Consider the following 22488-nt stretch of genomic DNA (forward strand, 5'->3'; position numbering starts at 1 on the left):
AAAGTTAAGTATCAAACCAATTATGTCCACTTTCTGAATTCTCATTCCTTGTCATGTTCCAGACCTCACGTCCGTATAGTTCTTCCCTCCTCACGCCAGCCTGCGTGAGCTAAAACGCGTGCATTTCGGCCTCCTCTAGTAACACGGTGTTGGCACTTCTGCCAACTACAACAGTCACCGTTAGGATAGGAAAACGGCATAGGGCCACATCAAAGGTGCACCCAGTCGTTGCGTTATGACCTTGGTTATTGGCGGACTGGCCTTGTTTGTTCGTCCAGCTGACATGGTATCGTATGGATAGCGCCGAAGATTCGACTAGCCTTCAGACAGCTACGTAGCAGACGTGGCTTGCTTCCTTCACCCCCTCGCTGTGTGGAATCCGGCGATCACATGGAAACAAGTTCCTTGGGTGTGGAACCACAATCAAACGAAGGCTACGTTTTGTTTGGGAACCACTGCAACATCTTCCGCACAGCCCGTATCTTTCACCGTGTGATTTTCATATCTTTGACGACCTGAATAAAGACATAGTCGTAAGCTTCAGTCGGACAAGAGAGTGCAACAGTGGGAGAGTTTGTGAATTCGTCAGCGGCCGACCGCGTTCTACGAAACAGGAACTGACCTTCTTGTCCGCCAGTGGGAGAAATATCAGTGAGTGTGATGATAACTTTTGAATGGAACCACAACCATTCCATGGTCTCGTGGCGGACGATCGGTTTTCATTTGACTGCCCCTCATACTGAAACAGTTCCTGAAACCTTTAAACTCTGTCATCATAATATAATATTCAATACTTAATCTGAAAAAGAGTGTCAGCAACATTCCCTCGACGTGTTAGTAAAAAGAAGAACGGAAGTGTCCAAGAGTCAGGCTTACATACTCCTAGAAAGCCTCCACACACTGACCTGCATCTTCAAGCCTCGGCTCATTACTGTCCCTCACAAAGAACTTCGGTGCTGAAGTCTCTGCTCCATAGAGATCGAACTCTTCCCAACAAGGATAGCCTCACAGAAGAATTACAGCACCTACGAATTACGTTCCGAAGGAATGGGTATTCAGACCATCAAACTGAACGGGGGTGAAATCAAAGTCGCTTGAGAAAGAGTTTGAAACTGAGACCAAAGAAGAGAAGCTGAAGATCGCTGGTATACTTTATGCCGCCCCAGTATTCAATAAGATCGGTAGACTCCTAAGAAACCGTGTCATCCAGTTTACTTCTTTCCCTTCATGTTAGATAAAAAGTTTTCTTAATAAACTTAAAGACGATGCTGGTCTCTGGAAGCCGGAAGTGTGTCGCATTCGATGCGAATGTTGCATGTCTTAAGTCTGGCAGTCTATTTGAACAGTCTAAGAGAGATGGACGGACCATCAGCGACACTCTCGACTAAATCAGACAAGCAAATCAGATGTCGCTGAACACTGCCTTGAATCGTGAAATGAAACAAGATGAGATCAGTCTCGAACAGCATAATTATGGAGATAAAGATTTCAGAAAACCTAATAAAATGGGACGGAGATTTCAGTCTAAACAAGACTTAATAAAAAAAATGGGTGTGAAATCTTATGGGACTTAACTGCTAAGGTCATCAGTCCCTAAGCTTACACACTACGTAACCTAAATTATCCTAAGGACAAACACACACCTCCACGCCCGAGGGAGGACTCGAACCTCCGCCGGGACCAGCCGCACAGGCCATGACTGCAGCGCCTCAGACCACTCGGCTAATACCGCGCGGCGTTTATTAATAGTCAAGTCTCCTCAGTATGCCTGTAAAATAAGCGATTTTTTGTGATTGTTTGGAGAAACTAACGAAGCAATCAACCTAAACCTTCTTGCACATTGTTTATTTGTTCTCCGACGTCATTCTACGATTTTTAAAGAAATTGTCATCCGAGGGGTTAAAGTTGACCTGTGTGAAATGGGGTGTGTCCATGACGGATGTCCAGCAATCTGCGAATCTTATTTGGAATCAAGAAACAAACAATTTTCTTAATCTGTAGCTCACTGTTCACTCAGTAACAGCACTTTCTTTTACGCTGAAAAAAATTACAAAGTGGCGGACGTTCGAAACAAAGATGTAGCTTTGTTGTGTGTTTTTGTTCACTCTTCTTACAGTGTTCCAAGATGACGAAATGGAAAGCGGGCACACGAATAAAGATATCTTTCAGGAATTCCACTGGATATCCGCAAGAAACAGGGTAGTTATTGTTTTAATTTAGTCATTAGTTAATAGTTATTACAAGAAAACATGACCGAAAACATACGACAAAATTACATCTTTGTTCCAAACCTCCACCATTTTTTAAGTTTATTTTCTCAAATTTAAAAAAACTGTCGTCAGAGATAAGATCCGTTACAGTTGTAACTTACATTTTTTTTTAAGGAAAGCACAATTGCGGGTTTCGGGGGATGTATCCTGCCTTCAGATATGTATAAAACGGCGGTCCATAAAAGGCAAATTGTTGTTGTTGTGGTCTTCAGTCCTGAGACTGATTTGATGCAGCACTCCATGCTACTCTATCCTGTGCAAGCTTCTTCATCTCCCAGTACTTACTGCAACCTACATCCTTCTGAATCTGCTTACTGTAATCGTCTCTCAGTCTCCTTCAACAGTTTTACCCCCCCCCCCCCCCCACCAACACACACTTCCCTCCAGTGCTAAGTTGGTAATCCCTTGATGTCTCAGAATGTCAACTACCAACCGATCCATTCTTGTCAGGTTGGTGCCACAAATTTATTTTATCCCCAGTTCTGTACAGTACCCATCTAATCTTCAGCATTCTCTTGTAGCACCACATGTCAAAAGCTTCTATTCTCTTCTTGTCTAAACTATTTATCGTCCTTGTTTCGCTTCCATACATGGCTGCATTCCATACAAATACTTCAATAATGGACTTCCTGACATTTAAATTTATCCTTGATGTTAGCAAATTTCTCTTCGTCCGAAACGCTTTTCTTGCCATTGTCAATCCACATTTTATATCCTCTCCATCTCGACCATCATCAGTTATTTTGCTCCCCAAATAGCAAAACTCCTTTACTACTTTAAGCGTCTCATTGCCTAATCTAATTCCCTCAGCATCACATGACTTAATTCGACTACATACCATTATCGTCGTTTTGCTTTGCTTTGTTGATGTTCATCTTATAGCCTCCTTTCAAGACACTTTCCATTCCGTTCAACTGCTCTTCCAAGTCCTTTGCTGTCTCTGACACAATTACAATGTCATCGGGGAACCTAAAAGTTTTTATTTCTTCTCCATGGATTTTAATACCTACTCCGAACTTTTCTTTTGTTTCCTTTACTGCTTGCTCAATACACAGATTGAATAGCATCGGGGAGAGGCTACAACCCTGTCTCAGTCCCTTCCCAACCACTGCTTCCCTTTCATGTCCCTCGACTCTTTATAACTGCCATCTGCTTTCTGTACAAATTGTAAATAGCCTTTCGCTCCCTGTATTTTACCCCTGCCACCTTCAGAATTTGAAATAGAGTATTCCAGTCAACATTGTCAAAAGCCTTCTCTAAGTCTACAAATGCTACAAATGTAGGTTTTCCGTTCCTTAATCTTTCTTCTAAGATAAGTCGTAATGTCAGTATTGCCTATGTGTTCCAACTTTTCTACGAAATCCAAACTGATCTTCCCCGAGGTCGGCTTCTACCATCTTTTCCATTCGTCCGTAAATAATTCGCGTTAGTATTTTGCAGCTGTGACTTATTCAACTGGCAGTTCGGGAATTTCTACATCTGTCAACACCTGCTTTGTTTGGGATTGGAATTATTATATTCTTCTTGAAGTCTGAGGGTATTTCACCTGTCTCATACATCTTGCTCACCAGATGGTAGAGTTTTGTCAGGACTGCCTCTCCCAAGGCCGTCAGTAGTTCTAATGGAATGTCGTCTACTCCCGGGGCCTTGTTTCGACTCAGGTCTTTCAGTGCTCTGTCAAACTCTTCACTTAGTATCGTATCTCCCATTTCATCTTCCTCTACATCCTCTTCCATTTCCATAATATTGTCCTCAAGTACATCACCCTTGTATAGACCCTCTATATACTCCTCCCACCTTTCTGCTTTCCCTTCTTTGCTTAGAACTGGGTTTCCACCTGAGCTCTTGATATTCAAACAAGTGGTTCTCTTTTCTCCAAAAGTCTCTTTAATTTTCCTGTAGGCAGTATCTATCTTACCCCTCGTGAGATAAGCCTCTACATCCTTACGTTTGTCCTCAAGCGATCCCTGCTTAGCCATTTTGCACTTCCTGTCGATCTCATTTTTGAGACGTTTGTATTCCTTTTTGCCTGCTTCATTGACTGCATTTTTATATTTTCTCCTTGCATCAATTAAATTCAATATTTCTTCTGTTATCCAACGATTTCTACTAGCCCTACTTGATCCTCTGCTGCCTTCACTACTTCATCCCTCAGAGCTACCCATTCTTCTTCTACTGTATTTATTTCCCCCATTCGTGACAATTGTTTCCTTATGCTCTCCCTGAAACTCTGTACAACCTCTCGTTTAGTCAGTTTATCCAGGTCCCATCTCCTTAAATTCCCACCTTTTTGCAGTTTCTTCAGTTTTAATCTACAGTTCATAACTAATAGATTGTGGTCAGAGTCCACATCTGCCCCTGGAAATGTCTTACAATTTAAAACCTGCTTCCTAAATCTCTGTCTTACCATTATATAATCTATCTGATACCTTCTAGTATCTCCAGGATTCTTCCAAGTATACAACCTTCGTTTATGATTCTTGAACCAAGTGTTATGCTCTGTGCAAAATTCTACCAGGTGGCTTCCTCTTTCATTTCTTAGCCCCAATCCATATTCACCTACTATGTTTCCTTCTCTCCCTTTTCCCACTCTCGAATTCCAGTCACCCATGACTATTAAATTTTCGTCTCACTTCACTACCCGAATAATTTCTTTTATCTCATCATACATTTCATCAATTTCTTCATCATCTGCAGAGCTAGTTGGCATTAAACTTGTACTACTGTAGAAGGTGTCGGCTTCATGTCTATCTTGGCCACAATAATGCGTCTACTATGCTGTTTGTAGTAGCTTAACTGTACTCCTATATTTTTTATTCATTATTAAACCTACTCCTGCATTACCCCTATTTCATTTTGTATTTATAACCCTGTATCCAGGCGAATACAGAAGGTTAAATCAAGTTTAAGTCCAAGAGTCAACAAATAATGTGCCGAAAGATTTATGCTGATTGCTTTGTTAAGATCTCACCGCCCATCACAATCAGCCGTGTCGGAAAACGCTGAGACAACATGCGATTCACGAATACCAGTGCTGACTCTGAGAAATGAAAGAGCGTCAAAGGACATAGTGGGTTTCGGGAAGAGAGCTCAGCTATAAATGATTGTAATCAAAACTTTATCATCAGCTTTCGTATTGCGGGAGAACATAGACGGATCCTCGCAGGCCCGTTGACGGCTGCCGCCACAAGCAGCGCGTGGGCGCCGCGGTGCGGACAGCGGATCGGATCCCGTGCCGTCTATAACAGAGCGGCGGCGACCCTTTGATCTTGGCTGTCAGGCGGCGGACACTCGGGTGTCGCCGGCGCGGCGCCCCCGCGCGAGTCCTGGCTCTGCACTTGCCTGCGGCCAGAGTCCGTCTCTGAGCGGGATAAACTGACCACGAGCCGCACACAGCAGAACGTCCTCTCTGTCATTGTTTCAGTATTCACTGTGGCATGTGGTTGGTGCACCGTCTGCTGGTTTCTGTGAAAAGGAACTAAATACTGTCGTCGTGACGAATTGTAAGAGCTGCCAAAGCATTTGCTTGAAAAAATTTCCTGCGAACTTTCAAGACTATTGAGGATGATGTTGACGTTTACACGGTTTCAGAACTTCCTGGAACACCGAAATGTATCTTTGTGGGTGCAGGTGATGGCTGAGGTGAATTTCTATTATTTCTATTACTGTAGTACTCGATACCAATGTTTATAAAAACTGTCGACAGTGATTTATGTCTGAATCATTCGACAATGTGATCACATGTAAGTAATTATTTCATTCAGCATGTGTTGTAACAAATAACAGTATTTCATTTGATCTATGGACAAGTGCAACGCTCATGTTTAACATAGAGTGATACACTAATGTTTAAGATAAAGAAAACAATTAAAAACGAAAGTGTCTGCTATTGATCCTAATAACAAATGGTTCAAATAACTCTTAGCACTATGCGACTTAACTTCTGAGGTCATCAGTCGCCTAGAACTTAGAACTAATTAAACCTAACTAACCAATGGACATCAAACACATCCATGCCCGAGGCAGGATTCGAACCTGTGACAGTAGCGGTCTCTCGGCTCCAGACTGTAGCGCCTAGAACCGCACGGCCACTTCGGCAGGCTCCTAATAACACTATGTACTTTCTTTATACTGTCGATTAAGTACGTAATTTGTAATTAATATGTTACAGAAACTATCAAATTTTTATTAAAGATGTTTCACGTAAAACTTCATTAATCAGTTTTTAGTTATAAGTACAATAGTGTAGTAAGTTTTATTACGTCGTTTTACGTCTACAGCCCACAATATTCTTTCGTAAAATTTAATAAGATCTGAATGTCTCCACACTATATCCTTTAACAGTAATTATCAAAGTTGTAAAAACAAATTCTTTGGTGAAAAGTACTGTGCTGATATTACAAAATTATCAAAACTGAAAAACGTTTGTGTCTCGAGAAAATAAAAGCGAGATTATAAATATGGGTGTTGTTCGCCATTTCGAAGAGCCCATGTTCAGCTTTCTACCTGTAAAGATACTGTTTGAGTGTCTGTGATTATCTTCCTGCTTGAGAGATATTACGCCAGTCGTATGAAGATGTTTGACATTTGACCCACTTCTCTGTTGCAGGTGTATGGTAAAAAGTTGATCAACTCTTAATGAATGACGAAAAAGTCGAAAAATAGTGTTTTGACTCATAGCGTAACAAAACCGAGCCGACCTTAGACAAAGAGCAGAAAGAAAGAGAGAAAGATAAATGAAACATATTTTGTTCGTCATCATATCTTCCCACTAGTAATTTACTAGCGCAAAATGGTGAATACTCATACCGAAAATACCACAGCTATCATTGTCAACAGGTCATAGTCTCGTGGCTGATTCTTGATCATGGGATCCTCGGTTCGATTCCTTGTCGGGTCCGGGGTTTCTTCCGCTAGGGACTGACCGTGTGTGTGTGTGTGTGTGTGTGTGTGTGTGTGTGTGTGTGTGTGTGTGTGTGTGTGTGTGTGTGTGTGTGTGTGTGCGTGTGTGTGTGTTTGCGCGTTTTGTAGTCATCATCATCATCGGCGTGCTAGTAGCTGAATTGGCGTGCACCAGTCGGGGTCTCCGGCAAACAAAGCCATACACACTTTTCCTTATTTTTCACTTTCTTCCAATGATATTTAACTTTGTCACATATTTATTTAAGTGTATACACTAGAGTCAACCGATAAAATGCTCCGTATATATCAAGAAGCAGTGTATCAGTTGACTATTCTAGGAATACGAGGATTGGAACTTAAATAGTGGCAACTATTTATTCAAAACCGATACAAAAGAGTTACATGTTTACACCTGTTACTGTCCTTCTAAGTAGTTGCCAGCGTTGTGTGGAACCCGTTTCCAGCGATGTGGAAGGCATAGTATACCGTTAGCAGAGCCTGTTCAGTTGATGGTGCGAGTGGAGCCGTATACTGCTTGCCGAATCTCTGGGACAGTTCTGAAGCGAATGCCACGAAGTCGTTCCTTCATCTTCGGAATCAAATCAAAGTCACAAAGACTTAAGTCGTATTACTGTTCGTTTTTAGAGCATCACCTGTGAGCAGCTTTGCGAAAGAAGAGGCGACACATTCTGCGCAACCAACCCATTATTTTGCACGACAATGCGCGGGCGCATACAGCGCTAGCTGTGGCTGCTCTGTTCGGTCGATGGGACTGGAAAGTACTGTATCATCCACCATACTACCGGCCAGGTATTCCCGGTCATTTCGCAAAGACATTAATGTATACAGATGTGTCAATATATTTCACATGGAACAAACAGTCAAAAAAGCGGGAACCACGGAAGCGAGGTGTTCCGGTTGAAGGATACAACGGCCTATTTATGGAAAATACATTAGCCCGATTATACAAAGTCCATCCAAAGCAACGCGAATGTTTCTTCTTGCGTTTATTGTTGATTAGTGTTCCTGGACCGACGTCCTTCCAATACTTGCGAACAGTCAATGGAATTTTGTACGACACATATCATGATGCCTGTCACGAATTACATTTGCTGGAAGATGACAACCATTGGGATATTACACTGGCAGATGCAGCACTGAGTTCCTCTCCTCATCAAATTCACCAATTATTCGTCATATTATTGACGACATGTTTTCCATATCAAGCTTCTGTCCTCTGGGACAAATATGAAGAATCCATGAGCGACGACATTCTGCATCGCATTCAAATCGCTGATCAAGATCCTAATATCGATTTTTCGCCGGAAATATATAACGAGGCGCTAATAATGATTGAAGATATTTGCATTCTGATTTCGAATATGCCACTCATTCATTTTTGTATACCCTCACCTAACCGCCCAGCAACAGACATCATTAACAGCGAGATTCAGCGCGAGCAACAGTTCAATGCGGTCTCTTTAACTACTTTCGTTGAAAATAATGGGCAACTACTCACCGATGAGCAAAAGAATGTATACGATCGAATTAATTTGTCAATTGCAGCAGAACAAGGTGGATTTTTTATTTTTTTTTTTAATTTTTTTTTTGCGCACCAGGTAGTACTGGAAAAACGTTTCTCATCTCACTAATACTTGCACGCATTCGATCACAAAATCATATTGCGTTAGCAATTGCTTCATCAGATATTGCAGCCACTTTGCTTGATGGTGGACGGACTGCACATTCAGCACTCAAGTTGCCGTTGAACATTCACACAAATCCAGATGCAGTGTGCAACGTAAAAAAGCATTCTGGTACGGCTAAAGTCTTGTAAAAATGCAAAATTATTATCTAATGAAAGATCTAAGTAATAACACCAGGCTTTTCGGTGGTGCCTTACTGCTGCTGTCCGGTGATTTTAGACAGACGTTGCCGGTCATTCCACGTGCTACATATGCGGATGAAATTAATGCATGTATAAAACAATCTATGGCGAAATGTCAGTATGTTACGTCTTAACACAAATATACGTGTTCAGCTGCAAAACGATCCATCGGCACTATCATTCTCCGAGCAATTGCTCAGCATTGGAAAGGGAACAATATCATTGCATGGAGACACACAATGCATCAAATTGCCAGACAATTTCTGCAACATGGTAAATACGAAAGATGCTTTGATTGAGAGCATATTTCCAGATTTACATGCTAATTATATTAAGCATACGTGGCTTCGTGAACGAGATATTTTAGCCGAAGAAAATATCGATGTTGACGCTATTAACTTCAAAATACAACAGTCATTGCCCGGCAGTGAGATATTGTTCAAATCGATCGACACTGTTACCGATCCTGACGAAGCGGTGAACTATCCTGTTGAACTTTTGAATTCGCTGGATTTAGCAGGAATACCACCACGTAACTTGCGATTAAAAATTGGTTCACTTATCATTTTGCTTTGGAATTTAAATGCGCCTAAGCTATGCAACGGTACAAGATTAGTCATAAAAAATTATGGGCAACGTTCTTGAAGCTACAAATTTGAACGGCAAATTTGAAGGTGAAGCTGTTCTCTTGCCATGAATCCCAATGATCCCTTCAGACTCACCCATTACAATTCACTTGATATTTGCCATGACTATTAATAAGTCACATGGTCAATGTCGATTTGTGGGTTGGATCTAGAAAATCCGGTCTTTTCACATGGTCAACTATATGTGGCGTGTTCTCACGTTGGAAAACCGTCAAGTTTATTCATTTATACTCCTCAGCAATTGAGTAAAATTATTGTTCATCAACTTGTATTAAGATAAAATTAAACAAACATTATTTATTATAACGCATTGTTTTTAGAAAAATTGATATTATTTCAACATAAAGAATAATGAAATAATTATATTATTTGTCTTTCATTTCATACTTTGTTTAATATCCTAATCGCTTGAAGTATCATGCACGACTGCCCATTAAAATTGCTACTCCACGAAGATGTACTACAGAGGTGAAATTTAACCGGCTGGAAGAAAATGCTGTGATATGCTAATGATTAGCTTTCCAGAGCATTCATACAAGGTTAGCGTCGGTGGCGACACCTACAACGTGCTGACATGAGGAAAGTTTCCAGCCGATTTCTCATACACAAACAGCAGTTGACCGGGTTTGCTTGGTGAAACGTTTTTGTGATGCCACATGTAAGGAGGAGATATGCGTACCATCACGTTTCCGACTTTGATAAAGGTCGTATTGTAGCCGATCGCGATTGCGGTTTATCGTATCGCAACGATGCTGCTCGCGTTGGTCGAGATCCAATGACTGTTAGCAGAATATGGAATCGGTAAGTTCAAAGTGTAATACGGAACGCCGTTCTGGATCCCAACGGCCTCGTATTACTAGTAGTCGAGATGACAGGCATCTTATCCGCATGGCTGTAACGGATCGTGCAGCCACGTCTCGATCACTGAGTCAACCGATGGGGACGTTTGCAAGACAACAACCATCTGCACGAACAGTTCGACGACGTTTGCAGCAACATGGACTATCAGCTCGGAGACCATGGCTGCGGTTACCCTTGACGCTGCATCACAGACAGGAGCGCCTACGATGTTGTGCTCAACGACGAACCTGGGTGCACGAATGGCAAAAAGTCATTTTTTCGGATGAATCCAGGTTCTGTTTACAGCATCATGATAGTCGCATCCGTGTTTGGCGACATCGCGGTGAACGCACATTGCAAGCGTGTATTCGTCATCGCCATACTGGCGTATCACCCGGCGAGATGGTATAGGGTGCCATTGGTTACACGTCTAGGTCACCTCTTGTTCGCTTTGATGGCACTTTGAACAGTGGACGTTACATTTCAGATGTGTTATAACCCGTGGCTCTACCCTTCAGCATCGCGGGATTAGCCGAGCGGTCTCAGGCGCTGCAGTCATGGTCTGTGTAGCAGGTCCCGGCGAAGGTTCGAGTCCTCCCTCGGGCATGGGTCTGTGTGTTTTTCCTTAGGACCAGTTAGGTTAAGTAGTGTGTAGGCTTAGGGACTGATGACATTAATAGTTATGTCCCATAAGATTTCACACACATTTGAACCGTTTCTACCCTTCAATCGATCCCTGCGAAACCCTACATTTCAGCAGAATAATGCACGACCGCATGTTGGAGGACCTGTACGGGCCTTTCTGGATACAGAAAATGTTCGACAGCTGCCCTGGCCAGCACATTCTCGAGATCTTTCACCAACTGAAAACGTCTGCTCAATGGTGGCCGAGCAACTGGCTCGTCACAGTACGCCAATCACAATTCTTGATCAACTGTGGTATCGTGTTGAAGCTGCATGGGCAGCTGTACCTGTACACGCCGTCCAAGCTGTGTTTGACTCAATGCCCAGGTGTATCAAGGCCGTTATTACGGGCAGAGGTGGTATTTCTGGGTACTGATTTCTCAGGATCCATGCACCCAAATTGCGTGAAAATGTAATCATATGTCAGGTCTAGCACAAGATACTTGTCCAATGAATACTCGTTTATCATCTGAATTTCTTCTTGGTGTAGCAATTTTAATGGCCAGTAGTGTATATCTGCTCCTGGCTGGGTCACCTTACAATCCAGTATCTGATTTCGAAATCTCTGTCGGACCATGATGTAATCTAAATGAAATCTTCCCGTATCACCCGGCCTTTTCCTAGTATACCTCTCCTCTTACGGTTTTTGAACACAGTATTCGCTATTACTAGTTGAAACTTGTTACAGAACTCAATTAGGCTTTCTCCTCTCTCATTCCTTGTCCCAAGCCCCGTATTCACCTGTAACCTTCTCTTCTACTCCTTCCCCTACAACTGTATTCCAGTCCCCTATGACTATTAGATTTTCATCCCTCTTTACATATTGTATTAACTTTTCAATATCCTCATACACTTTCTCTATCTCTTCATCTTCAGCTTGCGAAGTCGGCATGTATACCTGAACTATCGTTGTCGGTGTTGGTTTGCTGTCAATTCTGATAAGACCGGCCCTGTCACTAAACGCACTCTCTGCTCTAGCTTCCTATTCATAAAGAATCCCACTCCCGTTATACCATATGCTGCTGCTGTTGATATTACCCTATACTCATCTGACCAGAAATCCTTGTCTACTTTTCACTTCATTTAACTAACCCCTACTATATCTAGATTGAGCATTTACATTTCTCTTCTCAGATTTTCTAGTTTCGGTACCCCGTTCAAACGTCTGACATTCCTCGCCCCGACTAGTAGAACGTTATCCTTTCGTTAATTATTCAATCTTTTTCTCATGGTAACCTCTCCCTGGGCAGTCCCCTCCCGGAGATCCGAATGGGGGACTATTCGGGAATCTTTTGCCAATGGAGAGATCATCATGACACTTCTTCAATTACAGGCCACATGTCCTGTGGGTACACGTTACGTGTCTTTAATGCAGTGGATTCCTTTGTCTTCTGTATCCTCATGCTGCTGATCATTGCTGATTCTTCCGTCTTTAGGGACAGTTTCCCACCCCTAGGACAAGAGAGTGTCCTGAACCTCTGTCCGCTCCTCCGCCCTCTTTGACAAGGCCATTGGCAGAGTGAGGGTGACTGCTTATGCCGGAAGACTTTGGCCACCAATGCTGATTATTAATCAAAACTCAAGATGCAGCGCGATTCGTATCCGTTTGAGGTACCGGGCTAGTTGTGGCACCCTGAAAATATTCTAAGTTCAGAGTTGGCATAGCCGCACAGGGCGCTCAGCAAGCCGGAGCTTGTCAGTGACCGCGTGATGCCGTATGTTAGCCGGAGCAAGAGGGGCAGTTCCAGCGCGTGGTCCAGGCCTACCGCGTGGTTGGGAATTCCATGTTGACGCTGTGACGAGGACTGTGCTCTGTGTCGATGAAGGAGATTTGTATACCGTGAGCGCTAAAGACGGTGGACTTTGTAAAACCATAACGGCAGACATTCCACAGTTCATGTAGCAATTAACAATAGCCAGAAGAATCATGATACCTTAAAAAGAAACATCTACATTACCATTATTTGCATGACGATTCTGATGGTGTAACCAGATTTTTCAATATCTTCATTAGTTTAAAGTTTGGTATCTGACTGTAAATTATACAAGTAATATCCAGCAACGAATTTTCAAAATCTAAGCGGTTCATCCGATTTTATCGATAGACATGTCTTTAGAAAGCTATTAGTGTAAACCTAAATTGGTATGAATTACAGGCATGTAACTTGAAAAGTACATGAGTTATTGAGGTCAAAGGGGCCAATTACTATTGATCACGTCAGGCCATAAGTACTCCACAGTTACACGAAAAAAACGGTAGCAGCGTGCTTATAAATATACTTATTCGTCTATTTCTTTGTTTACATTCGATATATACTATTCGTGAAGAAATTGGTCAAATATTTACTGTGTTTTAGAAAGCACAGAGACATTAGGCTAATGGCGTATTTTTGTTCTCTTCCTTTGATATATGTTTATTTAATTTATTAATGTATTTAATAATGTGTGTTAGAGCGTGTTTACGGTCCAACTGTGAGAATATTTATTTAATTTTAAGTTATTTAAATGTAAATCCAGTCTTTCTTATGTGTTTCAATATCTGAGTGTGCGTTGACTTGGAGAAAGGGTGGGATCATTCTAGCCAGTCACAGCGCTCGGTAACGGGGAGACTGTATGGAAGCCGGGGAGGAGCATGGAGTCAGACAGGAAAGAGGGAGTGCTGGACGGGAGGCAGCGACGGTCGGTAGCAGGAAAGACTGATGGATAGAAATATTTCGTAGTGCCGATTTGTGCACTTGTGAGATTTCCATTATTTCTACAGTGAAGACGTAGAATGCGTTTAGAAGTGAATATCTCGAAAGCTATGTTGTTGTTCATAACTAATTACGTGAAGTAGGAATCTATTGTTTCCTTGTTATTCAACCTATATTTCATTTAATTGCTGAGCCATCGACACCAATAAGTGTTTTACAGTAATAAATGGCATTCGAAAAGGTACTTCTGCTATCGTACTCATCATTTAAAGTCGTTAAAATAGTACCTGCAGATTTTATTTAATTGAAACCTTTCGTTTAAGAATTTCTGTGTCACATTCAAAATTCGTAATTGCCGAGTGATAGGAACTTTCCACCATTCTATTCACGTGTATATTCATATTGTATACTGTAGACTCATCAGTATATAGCTTGTAATACGGCAACTACGTATCCCAGCCCCTAGACTACGAAACCAGCCAAAACTTTTAATATTTGAACTCTGAGGGTACGTAGTTGAGGGCAACTCATCACATTTTTTATTTGAAAGCCCTCACCCGGGACGAAAGACTTTTGGTTATGAATCAAAGACGCTACTCCTACTAAGTTCAAACTTCGGACATTCCCCGCCTTATCTCATAGAATGCTATCCTTTCGTTGATTATTGACTCTTTTTTTTTTTCTCGTGGACAACTTCGTAGTCTCCTTCTGGAGATTCGAATGGCGGTGGAGAGATAATCATGTCACTTTTTCAACTACAGGTCACAAATCCTGTAGACACACATTATGTGAATTTAACGTAGTTGTTTCCGTTGCCTTCTGTACCCTCATGCCTTCTGGGGGACGTTTCCCATCCCTGGGGCAAGATGGTGCCCAAAACCTCTGTCCACTACTCTACCATCTTTGACAAGGTCGTTTGCTGCCTGGAGGTGACTTCTTTTGTCGGAAGTCTTTGGCCTCCTTTGGTAATAATTTTAATCAAATTTTAAACAGTGCTGTGGTTTGAATCTAGAACTGAGAATGTTTTGCTTACTAGCCAAAAATGCTACTGATAGACCAAGGGTTCAACCTATAATAATGTGTACATAGACCATAGCTCTAGGGTGCCTTAAGTCAATACCACAGACCCCACGGAAGACCAGACCAATGCCCACTTTACCATAATACGGCCCTCACCATCCTGCATCCGTGGCCTGGTACATGTTGCGAGCAGACGTTCGTCTGGACAACGACCCACTGAACGTGACCATTCACCTAATGTCACAAAAACATGATTCACCTCATCACGTAGCGACTTTTGATTGATACACGGTCTAGTTTCTATGATCCACACGTCTGTGGACCCTACAGCGGCCAAAGAAAGACTTAAATCCATTGTGACAAGCAAGAGCTGTTCGTGTTTAGCTGTAGTTTCCACAGCTATAGTTGTCATGCTAAAATACTAAGAAGCGATATGTTGTTGGCGTAACACATAATACTAGTCTGTAGGAAGGTCAATTGAAGATGCACATTTGTGGAAAGGTTCTGAACAGTGCTGAGAATCTGTAAAGAAAATCGCGAAGAAAATGTTAGTGCGACTGATTCTACGGTACTGCTGCACGCTTGATAGCAGTAATTTGAGGAATTCAGAGGTGGACGGCTTCGACTGTAACAAGTAGACGTAACCCATAAGAATATGTTGCTAAGGTGTTAACAGTAATCGTTGGATGTAAAGCAGCTTCGTTGTAGTGGAACTCGGTTGGGTGATTTCGTGACACTGTATTAGAGGAAGGATGTACGATGTTCCTGGTGCCAGTTAGTTAGTTAGTTAGTTAATAGCGTGTTCGCCGGCCAGAGTGGCCGAGCGGTTCTAGAAGCTACAGTCTGGAACCGCGCGACCACTACGGTCGCATGTGCGAATCCTGCCTCGGGCATGGATGTGTGTGATGGCCTTAGGTTAGTTAGGTTTAAGTAGTTCTAAGTTCTAGGGGACTGATGACCTCAGAAGTTAAGTCCCATAGTGCTCAGAACCATTTTTTTTAGTTGCGTCATCCTTGATCAATCGCACGATATGGTAGCCGTTATGATGTGGAACATGTGGAGTGCGCAAGACATGTACATATGAAACAAGAGTTTTTAATATATATATATTACAATACAGGGTTAAGGCTGAATATTTCTATTATTTACCCCAATCCCTTAAATGGCACGAAATAAGCATATACTATATTTATAGATTTATTTATTCCTATTCAAGAATTCATCTATGGTATAGAAGGAGCTGTCAAGGGTATATAATTTAAATTTATTTTTGAAGCTATTACTGCTGTCTGTCAGACATTTTATTTCATTTGATAATTTGTCGAAAATTTTTATAGCAGCAAATTTTACCACATTCTGTGCCAAGTATACGTTGAGTAAAGGATAGTGTAAGTATTTTTTCTGGCATTATAATCATATGTGACTGTTGTTTTTGAACTGGTCCATATTGTTGAGAACAAATTTCATTAGTGAGTAAATGTACTACGAGGCTCTTGTAAGAATTTCCAACCTTTTAAAAAGATGCCTACATGATGTGCGACCATGAACACCACACATTATTCTAACCACTTTCTTTTGAGCATCGTATGACATCAGAGAGTGAAAGTATGCAAAGTATGTTAGCTTACCAATATCTATATTCTCAAAATTGGCAATTATTCTGATGGCAAAAGTTGCTGAACCTAGTTGCTTTAGAAGATCCAAAATATGAAGTTTCCAATTAAGATTCTCATCTATATGTACACCCAAAAACTTAGTTGCTCTACCCTGTCTACTAACTTCTGTTGAAGTGTTATATTTATTGAAGGAATGTGCAGCAGAAAATTGGATGTACTGTGTTTTTTCAAAGTTTAGTGCAAGCCCATTTGCAGAAAACAAATTAATGACTTTTCCAAAGACCTTATTTGTATCATTTTCAGTTGGAGTTCCTTTTACAGGATTAATAATGATGCTTGTATCATCAGCAAACAGTGTCAGTTCAGCTTCCTGTTTGCGATACGAAGAGAGGTTGTTCACATATATCAAGAACAAAAGGGGACCCATGATTTAACCCTGTGGAACACCTAATGTAATTTCACCCCAGTTAGATGAAGTGGCAAACTTATTTACATCACTTGACCCATATAAGGAAACTTTTTGCTTCCTTTTCTGTTGGTATGAGTTAAACCACTCATATGCTATTCCATTTATAACATAGAACTGTAATTTCAGTCCTGCCTCGGGCATGGATGTTGTGATGTCCTTAGGTTAGTTAGGTTTAACTAGTTCTAAGTTCTAGGGGACTAATGACCTCAGCAGTTGAGTCCCATAGTGCTCAGAGCCATTTGAACCATTTTTGTAATTTCAGTAACATAATGTCATTGTTCACACAATCATATGCTTTGGACAAGTCACAGAAAATTCCTATTGGTGACATTTTACTATTTAAAGACTCTATTATGGGGATAGTGAAATCGTATATTGCTGTCTCAGTGGAACAGCATTTTTGAAATCCGTACTGTGATTTACTAAGTATCCCATTAATGTTGAGATGGCTAACCACTCTTGAGTACATTACTTTCTGGAAGATTCTTGAAAATGTTGTAAACAATGACACTGGCCTATAATTATTGACATCTGTGGTGTCCCCCTTTTTCTAGAGAGGTCTGTCTGGGAAAATATTTTGAGTTAGAGATGCATTACATATGTGATTCAGAACATCAGCTGTAATTGCTCCACATTGTTTCAATATCTTATTAGAGATGTCATCTACTCCAACAGAACATTTATTTTTCAAAGATCTAATAATTTTACTTAGGTCACAAGAGGTTGTTAGGTGAAACATTATCAGACTCAATATTTTCAAAACAGGCTCTTCCATGTACTGCATGGCTTTTCCTTTTGAACTGTTCTCACCAATTTTTTCTCTTACACTTAAGAAATGGTTGTTAAATACATTAGCTAATTGTGTACTGTTGGTTAGAATGGTTTCATTATCTTTAACAGTAATACCACCTACCCCAGTGGTTAATTTTCCTGTCCTTTATTGCTGAAGTTGTTAATTTCTTCTCTGACATACGTATTTCTTGATTTCCCTACAACTTTTCTCAGTATGTTACAATACTTTATATAGTGTAAAACTACTTCTGGATCTTTACTGGTTCTTGCTGTCTCATACAGTTTTGTCTTTCTTTCTGAAGACACTTTAATACCTGTAGTAATCCAAGGTTTCTTTGAAAATTGTGTAGTGTTACATTTAGTAATTTTCTTTGTGAAACAATGTTCAAAAAGGGATATTAATTTATCAAAAAATATGTTGCATTTATCATTAGCATTTGGCTCATTATGTACATCTCCACAGTTAACATTTATTAAGCTTTTTCTGAAGTGCTCTATAGATACCAGGTAGAGCGACTTCACACTTTTACTTAATAGTTTCCAAACTGTACACACTGTTAGATTTTGTCAGTTGATCAGTTGTGCATCATGGTCTGACAGTCCATTTACCACAGGGAAAGCACGTGTTTGTTTTATATCCTCTTTCTGTAGATATACATTCTCTATTAGCATGCTAATGTCTTGAGCTATATGTGTATGGAAATTGATCACTGATTCTAAGTTATATGTTGTTAGTAACACTTCTGCTTCACTTTTCCTATCAGAAAACCACATAATAACCCTGCGTTCAGTGTGGAGCGGCGCTGGCGTGAGTGGACTGCTGTAGCCTGTTGTGAGGTTGTGTACCACTGTGGGCTATGGCGGCGGCAAAGCCTCTCAGTCGTTTCTAGGTCCACAGTTCCATACAGTTTAATATAATACAAGACAAATACATTCTTATTGCAATGAAAACAGCTTAAAAGGGACCCGGTACCATGAGGAACCTCAGCAGACATACGAAGCAACGTGGTTCTAAGTTCAAACAAACGAAACCTTTCAATGAATCGAAAATACGAACATTAACTGTGGTTGTGAAAATATTTTATTGCTCCAAGAGATTATTTGCAGATCGGACAACCTCACGTGATGGGTCTTAATTTGTCTTCGATGCTGCACAATAATCGTCAGTGGTGTAGTTACTTAAGAAGTCCAAAAAGTAGTTCAGTGAAAGCATTTTCTCACATTTAGTTGTGAAAGAGTATTTGAATACCACCAATGTTCAGAGACGTGTTTATCACACATGGATATGACCATCTATTTTTTCACATGGTTCTGAACTTATCAGGAAGGAACATTCACTTTCATTATAATCTGAATAAATAAGAGGTCTGATAAGCATTACACAGGTTAAACATTAGTATCATCCAAGTATATCAGTCAGCATATTGAAACCGCATTTCTGTATCAAATGTCCGAAAACTAGCGCTATTGTCCTCACAATACAAAAAGCCGAACCGAAATTGACTTCCTGTTGCGACTACGTTGATTCAGACTGAGATTGTTTTGGTGAGCACTCTGTTTGGCTTCTGCTGTCCAAATAACTTGAGCTTTGAGAGCCCTGACACGTGCCTCTAATCAGAGATACTATTGTGCATAGCAAGACAGTGGAGGGTGTCAGAACTATTACACCTTTCAATATAACAGAAGACTGGAATGCAGCGCACTTGCACAATCATGAAAGAAGTCAGTGAGAATAGACGACGCCAATCAGGATGAAGATTTCATGCTCTCGTTACTCTAGCTCACGTATAACATGTCGTGAGTATATGTTCAATTTTTAGGTGGAGAACTGATTCAAAGGACGTGATAGGCGTTAAGCCCTAAAGGAAGGGGATCAAATGTTAACACTACGATTTAACACAAGAGCATTTACATTTGATTTTAAGCTATTTACGCAAGTGAAAAAGGAGTGGAGCAGAAAAATATATTCACATTCTCTGCATTACGAAATTGCTGTCGGAAATTCAATCAACATCCTGCAGTACAAACGGTTCCATTATTATTCTCTCTGAGTTATGCATTTGCATGATAAATTTTGTTCTTTACGCGATTTCCTGTATACTTTTAGATTATATTTATTCGACTCTTTCCATCATTACCTTTAAACACCCCCAAGGTGTTTAGCAGTGATAAAGAATAATATCTTTGGTGATGACCTTCCTATTTTATTCAGCCTTAGACTGAATAGATTCATTAATTTTAGAATGAGGAACACTTCTATATACTGATATAATTTTTATTATATTATGATTATTTTTTATGAAACTTATTTCTATTTACTCTGGTGAACCACTAAGTATATTATATGTATATGTAACAAAGAAATTCTATAAAATTTCGTATGTTTTCATAATAAACATCGACTGAACGATATTTTGCAACACTGTCTGCCACTGGATAGATTAAAATTTCTCTTTACTTTGCTGTCATTACTGTGTAGTCGAGGCTGTCAAGCTATTTTCAATTGACTGTGTAAAAAATATATCAGATGTAAAATAGTTAAATTACAAAATACAAAGCAACTGTCAGTTGATGAATGTTCGAGTAGAGGAATAACACAAAGTGCTTCTTGAAAAACACTAACATAGTATGACAGTTAGGACTGTAACAGTGCGCTAGTCTACTTGAAATGGAACCCTGTGGCCAACTGATGAGACATAAAAGTGGACGAAAACATTTGCTCGGTGTGTGGTTCTAATAATATTACAAGACCTTTAGCGAAATATCGAGAGAAAGAAATATACTGTTTCTTTACTCTGTGTGGGCAACGGCCTTGCCGCAGTAGATACACCGGTTCCCGTGAGATCACCGAAGTTAAGCGCTGTCGGGTGTGGCCGGCACTTGGATGGGTGACCGTCCAGGCCGCCATGCGCTGTTGCCATTTTTCAGGGTGTACTCAGCCTCGTGATGCCAATTGAGGAGCTACTCGACCGAATAGTAGCGGCTCCGGTCAAAGAAAACCATCGTAACGACCGGGAGATCGGTGTGCTGACCACACGCCCCTCCTATCTACATCCTCAAGTGAGGATGACACTGCGGTCGGATGGTCCCGATGGGCCACTTGTGGCCTGAAGAGGGAGTGCTTTTACTCTGTGTACAGCGTTCATAACGGAGTTGTATCTGCATCCATCAGATTGCCTGTACCTTGGATATTTCAGATCATGTGTCATAGCATAATTCCTCTCAAAGCGATGGAGTTCATCATTTGTGAACCACTACATAACAGAGATCATGTAGCGGCTTAAAGTCTCGGATAAACCATATTATGATACCATGAACAATGTCTACGTCTGTTTTCCATTGAATTCACTGACAGACAGCGTCAACTTTAAATGTATGTGATTTATCAGGAACAGAAGACTTAAAAACTAATCAGAAATTAGAGAACTGTCTGTACTATATGTTAGGTACAATGAAAATTTTTCTGAGGCACTGCATGGTTTTTGGTTATGAGCTTAAAGCATTCGTTCCTGAACCTTTCAGGTATCTACAGTATTCATACCATCGTTATTTTGGGCTTTAAGGTCAGCAGGTAACGGTAATTACGACACAAGGCGGTCAGAAAATAGCATTCGTGCACATACTTAAAAAGGATTTCCTACCATCTATTGCATTTCTGTAACAAGAACGACGAATAACTGTGTGTCTCTGAAATAGTAATTCCCTCTGAAGAAAAAAATAGCCGAAGATGACAGTAAAAAAGATGGAAATACAAGTTTCTTTCTGACTCTCTTGACTGTTTGTAGATAGCTACTGGTGTCGCAAATTAAAAAGCAAGAAATATAAATAGATAAGAAATTACTGCAATATGACGGGTGGTTTATGGTAACAGAAATTAATCATCAGATTAACTAATTTGTTGCTACCCGAGCACCAGAGGGCAACAACACAATCGTACATTAATTGAGCGGTTCTGCTGCTAACATAAGGGATCTGGTTATCCACTGTTACGTTGGTCCATTCTGAAATCTTTTACATAAAAAAATCACAGAATAATGAAAGATTAATAAATAAATTACAATCTCCTAAATAAATGTATGTTATTGAACGTAAAGATATAGTAATAGTTCGTTAGGACAAGGATATACCCCGACAACATTGCTAACATCCAATCTCAAATTTTATTTAGTCCAAGAAAAACAAGTGATTTTTATCGGTGGCCGTACAGAGTGTAATATTATACACAGCGAAACAAATACGATACGGCGTTGCTAACAAAGCATGCCGAGTGTACGCTGGCAATGTTTAACATGTGCCAATGGCATCGCGCAGCGCTTCAGATCTTTAATCTACACTAATTCCCACATCCAAATTGTTCACTCCAGTCTATTTGGAATAACTACTCCATCAAAGCACAAGTCATTAACAAATTCCTGTGCTAGCACTCAATAATTATACATTATTAATGTTGCGAACAGATGCACTAAGTTGTCAAGCTGAATATCACCCCATCACTTAACACATGCAGCTCACAAGCCGCACTAGAACACCGAAAATAGACCCCAACACATCCTCTGCTCACTTATTTAAAATCTTTCTCATGTGACTGACAACGTTACTCAAAAAATAATTGCATGCCTGAGCACAATTTCATGAATATGTCTCTTTATAACTTTTACAAAGCCTAA

This window comes from Schistocerca serialis, chromosome 9 (assembly GCF_023864345.2).
Source record: "Schistocerca serialis cubense isolate TAMUIC-IGC-003099 chromosome 9, iqSchSeri2.2, whole genome shotgun sequence".
In the NCBI taxonomy this organism is placed as follows: Eukaryota; Metazoa; Arthropoda; class Insecta; order Orthoptera; family Acrididae; genus Schistocerca; species Schistocerca serialis.